The 12,296-nt window shown below is 41.6% G+C and overlaps 1 protein-coding gene across 3 annotated transcripts in view; it reads left to right on the top strand.

The window, feature by feature from the left end:
* Nucleotides 1-12,296, top strand: part of afg2a (AAA ATPase AFG2A) — a 281,613-nt gene that overhangs the window by 30,969 nt on the left and 238,348 nt on the right. The gene's annotated exons all lie outside the window — the stretch shown is intronic.

Below are 12,296 nucleotides of genomic sequence, written 5' to 3'. Positions count from 1 at the left end.
GCCCTGCAATCCAGGTAAAATCTTTGTGCATCTTTTCTGCACACCTTCAGCTTAATTACACCATTTCTTTAGTGTGATGGCCATAACTACAAACAATGCTCCAAGTGCTGCCTCACTAGTGGTGAAAACATTGTTTCTACACTGCAACATGAGGTAACAATTCGTACAATGAAGGCAAACAAGCCTAAACTCTTCCTCATCTCTTTCCCTACCTGTGTTGCCATTTTCAGGGAACTATGTAATTGCACCCCAAGGTCTCTCTGTTCAACAACACTCCCCAGGGTCTTGACATTCACTGTGTATGCCCTTCCCTTATTCAACTTCCTAGAACTCCCCATCGCTTCTTGTCCAAGTTAAATTCCATCCGCCATTCCCTTGTTGCTATTCCCAGTTGATATATTAGGCAACTTTATTCACTGTCCATATACTATGACTTTTGATGTTATCAGATTCGGATGAGTTTATTGTCATATATACCAGAGTGCAATGAAATTCCTGTTCAAATGAAGCTGCCAGAGTGAACAGTATAGAGAGTACATCAATAAATATGACGTTCAAAACAGCAGAATGGTGCAAGATTGTAGTGCAATGTGACCCCAAATTTGTTTTGGAGGGAGTAGACTATATCTGCTTCTTCGTTTTGTAAAATGTGCAAAAAAAATTAATCATTGTGTACATCGTCCACTTTATGCAATTGTTATTAATTTACACCAGGAACTGAGGAATAGGGCTTCTGTATTGCACCTGTGGGATTATCCTCTCCAAAAGATGGTAACTATCAGTGCAACACTCTCTGGAAATGGTGTTTGTGTAGATTGCTTTTCTATATTCTCTCGAGGAAGACTTAAATCTACACAAAACAGATGTGATTCCGTTAGTACCGCTATCATTTAAGTCTGACCATAGAGGATTCAGGCCCTACCCCAGACAGTTCACTATGTAATTGCAGCTGAGGAAAAACCTTTTCACCCAGAGAGTTGTGAATCTGCGGAATTCTCTGCCACAGAAGGCAGTGGAGACCAATTCACTGGATGTATTCAAGAGAGAGTTAATTATAGCTAAGGTAAACACTGAGTTACTCCAGCATTTTGTGTCTACCTTTGATTTAAACAAGCATCTGCATTTATTTTTCCTGCACATCTTGCCGCTCCACTGCAAATTCTCCGCAAGGTGAGTTATAGCTATTAGGGTTAATGGAATCAAGGAATATGGGGAGAAAGCAGGAACTGAAATCTGGATGATCAGCCATGATCATATTGAATGGCAGTGCTGGCTCGAAGGGCCGAATGGCCTACTCCTGCACCTACTTTCTATGTTCTATGTTAGTATGATGGTTCTGAGGGAGTAGTGGAGTGTTGGATTCTGCGTTTTAACACTCCTCAGGCATTTTTGGGTGGATATGAAATTAATCCTATTGGATAGATTTGAAGACCAGAAACATTTAACATCATTGAAAAAAAACCTTATCATTGCATTTTGTGGAGACTTGTTTTGCGGAAATTCAATGCTGATTTATTTTCTTGCAATGGAGGCATCAGTAAACTGCTTTGGGAAGTCCCAAGGTTCATGACAGTTGCGAGGTGAATAGAAGTCCTTTTTTGGGGGGTTGGTTTTGGTATTTACTGTATCTTGTCAATGCAGCCACCTAGATTACTGGAACAAAAAACATTTAATTCGCTAAAATAGTCACAAATCACTTACGACTTACCCTCTCATAGACTGTACCGATTGATTCTTCAATGCAAAATTTTTAATTGAAATCATGATGACCCAAAAGGGAAATTAAGATGTTCATCTATTCCTAAATCTCCGCTGTTAAACTTCTGTAAAGCATATCCTCACCAACCACACTTCTCTTGTAACTTATCTGTAGAGACCAGTCTGTTACAAATACAAGATAACAAGTCACATTTTACAACAGGCCCACGTGTCTAGTTCATTTTATTCACATCATTTTAATGTGTTTTCTGTGTTTAATGTTCGGTAACACACTCATTGTAGATCCTGTTTGGATTGAGTTTAGCAATTGTTGCTAGATTGAGTGTAGGCAACTGAGAAGATTCAGCTTGTCCATAAAGATTCTTTTGAACTTCTACAGATGCCCTGTAGAAAGTATTTTGCTGGGCTTTTCAACCTGGTGAGGCAACTGCTCTGTTCTTGACTGCCTGAACCTGCTGAGAGTGGTGAACATGGCCCAGTCCATCATAAGCTTGTCATTTCTTCCATCCAACCTGTCTTCATGGTGTGTTGTATCTGGGAGGGTGAAAGTATTGTCAAGGATGCCTGCCACCCTAACCATATCTATTCCTCTCTTCTATTTTCGAGGAGAAGATGCAGGAATATGAAACAAGAACGGCTTATTTCCCATGGCTGTCAGACTCCTGAACCAGTTACCCTTTTCACACCTGCTTCGTGGAGGTGATGCTCTTACTCTTAACTGTACCTCATTCGATTATTTCATCATTGTACTTTAGATTGCACTTTGCAACATTTTGCTGTTTTGCATTTGTTGTTGTATTTAGTGTATCAATCATTACCGTACACTGTTTACTCTGAGCTTCATGCGAACAAGGAACTCCATTGCACCCTGGTGTATGTGACAACAAATTAATCTGAATTTAGTACCAGTTTGAACTGTATCATAGCTGCAGTAAAACTAAAGGAGCTGATTGATCTAATCTGGTTCCTATATGCCCTGTGTTTGTACTTGTGTATATGAGAGGAACCTTCTTCCAGTGATTAAAGTTACGCTGGAGCAAGATTCAGGGTTAATGCATAAATGTGCATCTTCTTTATAACTATCATAAATCACTGTAAATAGACCTCAAATACTGCAACTAAATAACTATCATGAACTACTGTAAATGGATCTCAAATACTTCAGAACTAAAATAATCATGAGTTGAAAGCACCAATTTGTATATTTGTACATCAAATTTTTAAGCTTGTGTGATCAAAAGGAGGCCTGTTAAATATTTATTTAAAACCCTACACATTTTTGATTTAGTAAAAATACTTTAAAATTCTTGAAAAGTTAATATAGTCAATTCAGTGATGCTTTTCTGATAAGTACTTATTGTTTTCATCAGTTAACTGGAATTATTTGCATATTCTATCATTGCTACATTGTTTCCAGTAATGTTAGTCTTCAGCAAAGATGCATTTTGGACAGAAGTGCCTTTTGCGATTTTCAAAATTTTTATGCTTGCCAAGGAACAATTTCCTTTTCCAAACTGATTTTTATATTTTGGTAGGAAGCTGCTTGTTTCTAATAGAACACAAATGTACTTATTTTAATTAATGTTGCTTGACTCTGTAATCAGATTGACTTTCCTTGCCCCAGCCTGCTGTACCAGATGTTTCCTTGCATTAATTCAGAGTAAGTCCCCAGCTTATCCGCAGTGTTTTCCAAAGACAATTGATGTATAGCTCGAGGGAAATACACGACTGGACCTGGAACAGTTTGACCTTGTACCGGGCTAGAGAATTAACTGTACTTTTGAAGGCTTATTCATACCTTGGAAAAATAAACAAAATTGGAACATGCTTATGGCAAAGTGCTTCCTCTAATTTGTGCACCTTAACCCTTCAATGCCCAGGATGGGAATCATTCTGAGTAAATAATAAATCATGCTTATGTCCTCATTTTGCACAAATAATATGAGAGAATTCTGCTGATCACAAATACTCTATCCATTGAGTGAAAAGCTGTGAATCATGCAGGGACTTCCAGTACACTAGCATCATTGTGGGCTATGGAATTCACTGGTGTAATTAGGAAAAAAGACATAATGACGAGGAAACAGGAAGACAGTTTCCATATGTGGTTTGATTGGTGTTATTTTATGTTAAATGTTTCCTTTTTGTAGCACTGAACTGATATGTCTTCCCCAAATAATCACAGGCAGGTCTTTCTATTTAGATTGAAATTTTTTGCAGTTCTTGACTATTGTGGCATTTCAATGACACATGAATTACAGTTTTTTAAAATTTTGCTGCTTTTCTCCCCTTTTCTTCTCAACCGTGGTTATTAATTGTTTCCTTAGTTATTGACATTTCTGCTCACATGACATTTAGAAACATAGAAACATACAAAAATAGGTGCAGGAGTAGGCCATTTGGCCCTTCGAGCCAGCACTGCCATTCAATATGATCATGGTTGATCATCTAAAATCTGCACCCCGTTCCTGCTTTTTCCCCCATATCCCTTGATTCCTTTAGCCCTAAGAGCTAAATCTAACTCTCTCTTGAAGACATCCAATGAAATGGCCTCCACTGCCTTCTGTGGCAGAGAATTCCACAGCTTCACAACTCTCTGGGTGAAGAAGTTTTTCCTCACCTCAGTCCTAAATGGCCTACCCCTTATTCTTAAACTGTGACCCCTGGTTCTGTACTCCCCCAACATCGGGAACATTTTTCCTGCATCTAGTCCGTCCAATCCTTTAAGAATTTTATGTTTCTGTGAGATCTCCTCTCATCCTTCTAAATTCCAGTGAATGCAAGCCCAGTCAACTCAAGTCGTTCATCATACGTCAGTCTCGCCATCCCGAGAATTAACATGGTGAACCTACGCTGCACTCCCTCAATAGCAATAATGTTCTTCCTCAAATTAGGAGACCAAAATTGCACACAATACTCCAGGTGCGGTCTCACCAGGGCCCTTTCCAACTGCAGTAGGATTTCCTTGCTCCTAAACTCAAATCCTCTCGCAATGGCCAACATGCCATTAGCTTTCTTCACTGCCTGCAGTACCTGCATGCTTACTTGCAGAGACTGATGTACAAGCACACCCAGGTCTCGTTGTACCTCCCCTTTTCATAATCTGACACCATTCAGATAATCCGCCTTCCTGTTCTTGCCACTTCAGTGGATTACTGCACATCCAAAATTGAACAGTGAATCCTTGGAAATCTCTACCTAAAAAGACTGAAATCTCAGTGACTGAGAAAGAGATCAAGAAAGAGAATATCAAAGGATGTGTATTCATGGCTGAGCCAAAAGACCAACTGGTTATTTCTTATATTCCTATTTCCCCACCCTATCCTAATGCCCATGCTTTATTGTTGACCCGAAATAGAAAATCTGGCTGATTTTATTTTATTCACCTTTCTCAAATTTCCATGTAAATGTCAGCCATGCCATTCCAACATCTTTAAGCATTTTTGCTTAAATTGTAACAGTACTAACTCAGTCAAAGTGTTTAAGTAGGTGAATTTTCAAATACAACCAATGATACAACCAATCAGTATGCCATCCAGTATACACTTGTGGAAGTTTGATAGTATTTAATGATGTTCCAAATTTCCTTGAACTTCTGAGGAAATAGAGGTGTTGGTGAGATTTCGTTGTAATTGCATTAATGCTTAGGTTTGTTATTGTCACGTGTACCAAGGTGCAGTTTGCGACACAGTCAAATCAGATAATATTATAAATAAATAAAATCAAGCCAAGCTCAAGTACAATAGATAGAGTAAAGGGGAAGATACAGAGTGCAGAATATAGTTCTCAGCATTGTAGTGCAGCAGTTGCCATAGACAAAATCCAATGTCCGCCATGAGGTAGAGGTGAATAGGACAGTACGCCAGCTTATGGAAGAATGTTCACAAACCTGATCGCAGAAGGGAGGAAGCTGTTCGTGAAGTCTGGTGGTGCATGTTTTCAAGCTTCCGTATCTTCTGCGTGATGGGAGTGGAAGAAGAAATGATTGGGGTGGGACAAGTCTTTGATTATATTGGCTACTTTTCCGGGGCAACATGAAGTGTGGAAGAGTCACCGCTGGGAAGTCTGGTCTGTGTGATGGAGTGGGTTACATTTGCAACCTTCTGTAATTTCTGGTGGTCTTGGATAAAACTATTCCAGAACCAAGCTGTGATGCAACCCGACAGAATGGTTTCAATGGTGCATCTGTGGAAGTCTGTTAGCATCATTGGAGACATACTGAATTTCCTCAGTCTTCTGAGGAAGACGAGGTGTTGGTGGGCCGTCTTTGCTGTCGCTTTGATGCGGTTGGTCCACAACAGATCACTGGTAATATTAACAGCAAGGAAGCGAAGCTCTCGACTTCAGCACCATTGATGCTGATTGGGACATGTTCACCGCTACGCTTCCTGAAGTTAATAACTCCTTCACCCTGCTGACCTTGAGGGAAAGATTGTTTTCCTGACACCATGTTACCAAGTTCTCTATCTCCTTCCTGTGCAACATCTCATCATTGTTTGTGACTGGTCCATCACAGTGTTGTTATCTGCAAACTTGTAGGTGGCGTATAAGCCTATTTTGGCTGCACAGTCATGACTGTTTAGGGAGTATGGTAGGAGACTGAGAATGCATCCTTGCGGCACACCAGTGTTTGTAATTATTGTGGAGAAGGTGTTGTCACCGATCTTCGCACGTCCCACATGCACCTATCATTATCATCTGACCATTTCCCTCCACAGATGCTGACTCACTCACAGAGTTGCTCTTGCAATTTATTTTTTTGCTAAAGATTCTAGCATCTGTAGACCCTTTTGTCCTCGTGTCTTACAAATTTAATTGAGTTTTTTTAAGGAGGTGATCAAATTGATTGATGAGCAAAGGGCAGTGGATGATGTCTGCATGAACTTTAGTAAGGCTTTCAAAAAGTTCCCTCATGACGGGTTAATCCAGAAGGCACAAGGGATCCGTGGATAGATTGGATTCAAAACTGCCTTGGCCTTGGATGTGAGGAAGAAGTGGAGCAGGTATTATTCTGACAGGAGGCCTGTGACCAGTGATATTCCCCAGGGATCAGAGCAGTGCAAACGTTGCACTTTGGAAGGCCAAATGCAAGAAAAAGTATACGGTAAATGTCACGTCCTTTAGGGATCTTGGGGAGCAAGTCCTTATATCCCTGTAATTGACAGCTACAAGTAGATAGGATGGTAAAAGCTTGCCTTCTCTAGTCAGGCCAATGGTTATAAATGTCAGGAAGTCATGTTGCAGCTGTATATAACTTTAATTAGGAATATTGTGTACAGTTGTAGCCACCACATTACAGGAAGGATGTGGAGACTGGAAAAGGTGCTGCAGAAGTTCACCTGGACTAGAAAGTACAAGCTATGAGTCGTGGTAGGACAAACATGGATTATTTTCTCTGGAATGTTGGAGTGTGCTCAATCCCCTGCTCTACTCTCTACCCATAACTGAGTGGTCAAACGTAACTCCAAAGCTATCTTTAAATTTGCCGACGATACCACCGTTGTTGTATGAATTACGGGTGACAATGAGTCCGAGTCTTGGAAGGAGATGGATAATCTGATTGAAAAGCAACAGAACAACAATCTTGCTCTTAACTTCTGCAAGACCAAGGAACTGATTGTTAGCTTCAGAAAGGGAAAGGGAAGGATCCATTGAAGGTCTTCTTCAATGAGACGGAGGTGGACGAATTCAACAGCTTCACATCTCTGAACATCCATCATGAATCCAGCACATTGAAGTAATCGTAAAGAAAACTCTTCTTCCTCAGATGTTTGATGGGATTGGGCATGTCACCAAATATTCAATCGAACTTCTACAGGTGTACGTTATTCTCTTATCATGTATCTATACACTGTAAATGGCTTGATTGTAATCATGTTAGCATGCAACAAATGCCTTTCACTATAGCTCGTACACATGATAATAAACTAAACTGAAACTGAAACATTGGCTATTCTCCTGTTCCCTGGGACTTCACTTGTAGCTAAAAAAAGGATCCAGAGATCTTTGTCAAGAGCTCCAGCAATTTTCTTGCTTGCCTCTCTCAATAACCAGGGATAAGGTCCCACGAACCACCACCAAGAGTGAGGAGGGCCAAAAGCTAAGGGACCGTCGAGATCAATCGAGCGCAAGGAGGGCCGCCGAGAACGATTAGGGAACCCGGCGGGGGGGGGGGGGGGGGGGGGGCGCCGAGAACAAAGTGGGGACTCAGTAGAAGAAGGAGCCGAGAACGATAGGGGGGCCTGGCACGGGGCCACCGAGAATGATGGGAAAACGATAGGGGGGCCTGGCAGGGGGCCACCGAGAATGATGGGAGAACGATAGGGGGGCCCGGCACAGGGCCACCGAGAATGATGGGAGAACGATAGGGGGGCCTGGCACGGGGCCACCGAGAATGATGGGAAAACGATAGGGGGGCCTGGCAGGGGGCCACCGAGAATGATGGGAGAACGATAGGGGGGCCTGGCACGGGGCCACCGAGAATGATGGGAGAACGCGGCGGGGGAGCTGCCGCGTGTGGCGGCAGGGAGAAGATAAGACTATTCAGTGAACGTTTGTTACTTTGTCAGTGCCAGAAACTTGGTGACACTTGTGTACTGCCTAGGTAAGGTCTGCAATACGATTTTACTGGGTTGTATACAAAACAATTTCGACTGTACCTAGGTACTTGGGACAATAAAGTATCATGGAATTATTAAATCCCATCTGGCTCCAGGACATCTGCCTTAATGCTCGTAAATGAACAACTCCTCCTCCTTAATATCAACAAGTCCTTGAATAACAACACACTTCTGAAGAAAGGTCTCGACCCGAAACGTCACCCATTCCTTCTCTCCAGCGATGCTGCCTGTCCCGCTGAGTTACTCCAGGTTTTTGTGTCTATCTTCGGTTTAAACCAGCATCTGCAGTTCCTTCTTACACACTTGTTACTGATCTTTCTTTCCTCATGCCTTCCCCTTGGTGAATATCAATATGAAGTATTCATTTAGTGCCTCACCCACTTTCTCTGCTCAGGCATAAATTCCCTTCTTTATCCTTGAGTGGTCCTACCCTCTCCGTACTTTCTTGTTTTTAATGTTTATAAAATGCCTTAAGATTTTCTTTAATCCTAGCAGCCAAGGACATTTTATGGCCCCATTTAGACTCTCCTGATTCCCTGTTTAAGTTCTCTCCTGCATCCTTTATATTCCTCAGAGGCCTGGTCCAATTTCAGATTTCTAAACCTTTCATGTACTTTCTTTTTCTTCTTGACTAAATTTACAACATCTCTCATCTTTCAAGGTTCTCAAACTTTGTTGTCCTTATAGACAATAGACAATAGGTGCAGGAGTAGGCCATTCGGCCCTTCGAGCCAGCACCACCATTCAATGTGATCATGGCTGATCATTCTCAATCAGTACCCCGTTCCTGCCTTCTCCCCGTATCCCCTGACTCCGCTATCTTTAGGAGCTCTATCTAGCTCTCTCTTGAAAGCATCCAGAGAATTGGCCTCCACTGCCTTCCGAGGCAGAGAATTCCACAGATTTACAACTCTCTGACAGAAAAGGTTTTTCCTCATCTCCGTTCTAAATGGCCCACCCCTTATTCTTAAGCTGTGGCCCCTGGTTCTGGACTCCCCCAACATTGGGAACATGTTTCCTGCCTCTAACGTGTCCTATCCCTTAATAATGTTATATGTTTGAATAAGATCCCCTCTCATCCTTCTAAATTCCAGTGTATACAAGCCTAGTCGCTCCAGTCTTTGAACATACGACAGTCCCGCCATTCCGGGAATTAACCTAGTGAACCTACGCTGCACGCCCTCAATAGCAAGAATATCCGCCCTCAATAGCAAGAATATCCTTCCTCAAATTTGGAGACCAAAACTGCACACAGTACTCCAGGTGCGGTCTCACTAGGGCCCTGCACTACTGCAGAAGGACCTCTTTGTTATGAAGGACAACATGTTATGATGAACAACTCCTCTTGTTATGAAGGCCAACATTCCATTGGCTTTCTTCACTGCCTGCTGTACCTGCATGCTTCCTTTTGCGGCACGGTGGCGCAGCGGTAGAGTTGCTGCCTTACAGTGAATGCAGCGCCGGAAACTCAGATTCGATCCTGACTACGGGCGCCGTCTGTACGGAGTTTGTACGTTCTGCGTGGGTTTTCTCCGACATCTTCGGTTTCCTCCCACACTCCAAAGACGTACAGGTATGTAGGTTAATTGACTGGGTAAATGTAAAAATTGTCCCTAGTGTGTGTAGGATAGTGTTAATGTGTGGGGATCGCTGGGCGGCGCGGACTCGGTGGGCCGAAGGGCCTGTTTCCGCGCTGTATCTCTAAATCTAAATCTAAAATCTTTCAGTGACTGATGCACTAAGACATCCAGATCTCGTTGTAAGTCCCCTTTTCCTAACCTGACACCATTCAGATAATAATCTGCCTTCCTATTCTTACCACCAAAGTGGATAACCTCACGTTTATCCACTTATCCTTCTTTCTCAGAGGAACATATTGATTGTGAATTCCAAACAGCTGGCCTTTAAATGACACACACTTCAGATGTGGACACCTAACAACTGCTCCCAAAATATTCTCCCCAGCTCCCATCTCAAATTGTTGTAATAAGTCTTTCCTCAATTTAGCATTCCCCCTCCCCACCCTCGGGTCCAGTCTTTTCCTTACCCATAACTATCAGAAAACATATTATGATCACTGCTCTCCCACTGAAACTGATCACCTGACAAGGCTCATTTTTGCAATACAAGATCTAGTGTGGCCCTTTCCCTAGTTGGATTATCTACATTCTGTGTCAAGGAGTACACCTAGGTGCACCGCACAAATCCCCATCTGAGTTTTTTGCATGAACGGTGTCCCAGTCAATTCTGGGGAGATTCAATTCACCCACTGCAACTACAGTGTTGATGTTCCCTCTTTCCATAATATGCTGACATATTTGTTCCTCTATCTCGCGATGGCCATTGAGAGGTCTGTACTCCAACCCAATATAGAGATTGCACCTTTCTTAAGTGGTAGATTAGTATTGATTAGATTAATATTGGTTAGATTCATTGAAGAGCAGATGATTAATATATTCGAAGAACACTGCCTGAACATTATTTTTCTATTTAACTGATCTGGCTATGACTTTTCTTGGCTTGCTTCTCTGGTTTTCTGCCCAGTATTCCTTTTATAATTATCTAACGTTATCATTGTACTGAACATTTTAATGAATGTAAGTTACATTGCTGTGTCGTCCTTGTAAACATTTAGTAAAATTGAGTCTGTTTAGAATTTTCACTTTCTTCAGGCCTTGTAAGTCTCCCCAAAGCCCATAATTCCTAATTTGGCACTGGTTGGGAAATAGATGAAGCTGTTGTGTAGCTAACGATGTCAGATAACAAATGTGGCATCAGTGCAGCAGGGGGCGCTCTTCATGTACTTGGGCTGCTTAGAGTGTTCTGAATCTTACTGCCATTTGATTAACTTGCACTTTTAATATTTATCTCCATGAAATCCATGAAAACCAAAAGCACTTTTGGCGTAGAACTTTTAGTAGCAACATCGGAAGCTCTAATGTTTGATGATCTTTGATTATATGTAATCTGTTATTGAAAATATTAAAAAAGTATATATTTTTTCACATCTGATAACTATTAAATGGAAAAGGAAGTACATTGATGTCAATTTAAGTAAGTGCAACAGAACTGATCGCACATCTTTTCAGTTTAATTGTGAATGCTTTGATAGTTCGTTCAATGTTTCCATGGGCTACATCAGTGTATAGCTCGACCAGTCTTGTTAAGCAAGGTTACAAAATGTATTAACTCATCGAAGAATGGGCATTGGTGCAATTAACTTTCCACGCTTAGCTTCAGGAGGTGAGAAAATGTTTTCCACTGTTCTCATCAGAAAATTCTGGTTCATAGAAAAAATGAACTGAAATGGAAAAAATATGCATATAACTTACATTTTCAGTAACAGGATTATTCCTGCGTGTTTTGGAAAAATAATCAGCTGCTTTTGCTGAGTTAATCTGAAATTGGCTGCAACATTACTGAGTCATATAGTTGGGCTGCTGAGCTGAGTGGATGGAAATCATCATATTTTCATTCAAAAATTCCCTGTATAGAAAGTTTGAAAGTGAAATTTTGGGCACCAAGTAAAGGTAAGTGGTTCAGTAGCGATGCTCTCCCCTCCTGTCCATATTCAAACAGCTGCCAATTTTATCCCCTCATCTCAAGGGTCTGCACGTTTGTTAGTGTGTACGAAAGCACCAGCGCTGTGGTTGGTGTTGGGATTACATTCTGAAGTTATATCTTTTACACAGAATCTGATTGCTGGCAAGGATGGGTGAATCAATAGCAGTTCTCGGAGTCTAGTAGAATAGAGCAGAAGAGGCAGAAGGCAGTCTGTCGGTCTGAAGGATGAGAAGGCCAAGGTTAAAAGCTTGCCAAAGGACACGTTGACCTTCAGGGAATGGTCCGAGGTGCTATGTCTGTTCAGCACAAGGTAGTGACATACCTTCTATAGCTGTGTGGTGTAACATCCTCAAAATGTACAGCTATAACTCATTTGTTAGGTTTGTAGAATCC

The sequence above is a fragment of the Rhinoraja longicauda genome, chromosome 1 (genome assembly GCF_053455715.1).
Source record: "Rhinoraja longicauda isolate Sanriku21f chromosome 1, sRhiLon1.1, whole genome shotgun sequence".
In the NCBI taxonomy this organism is placed as follows: domain Eukaryota; kingdom Metazoa; phylum Chordata; class Chondrichthyes; order Rajiformes; family Arhynchobatidae; genus Rhinoraja; species Rhinoraja longicauda.
The sequence above is the reverse complement of the archived record's forward strand: the minus strand, read 5'-3'. Positions and strand labels throughout refer to the sequence as shown.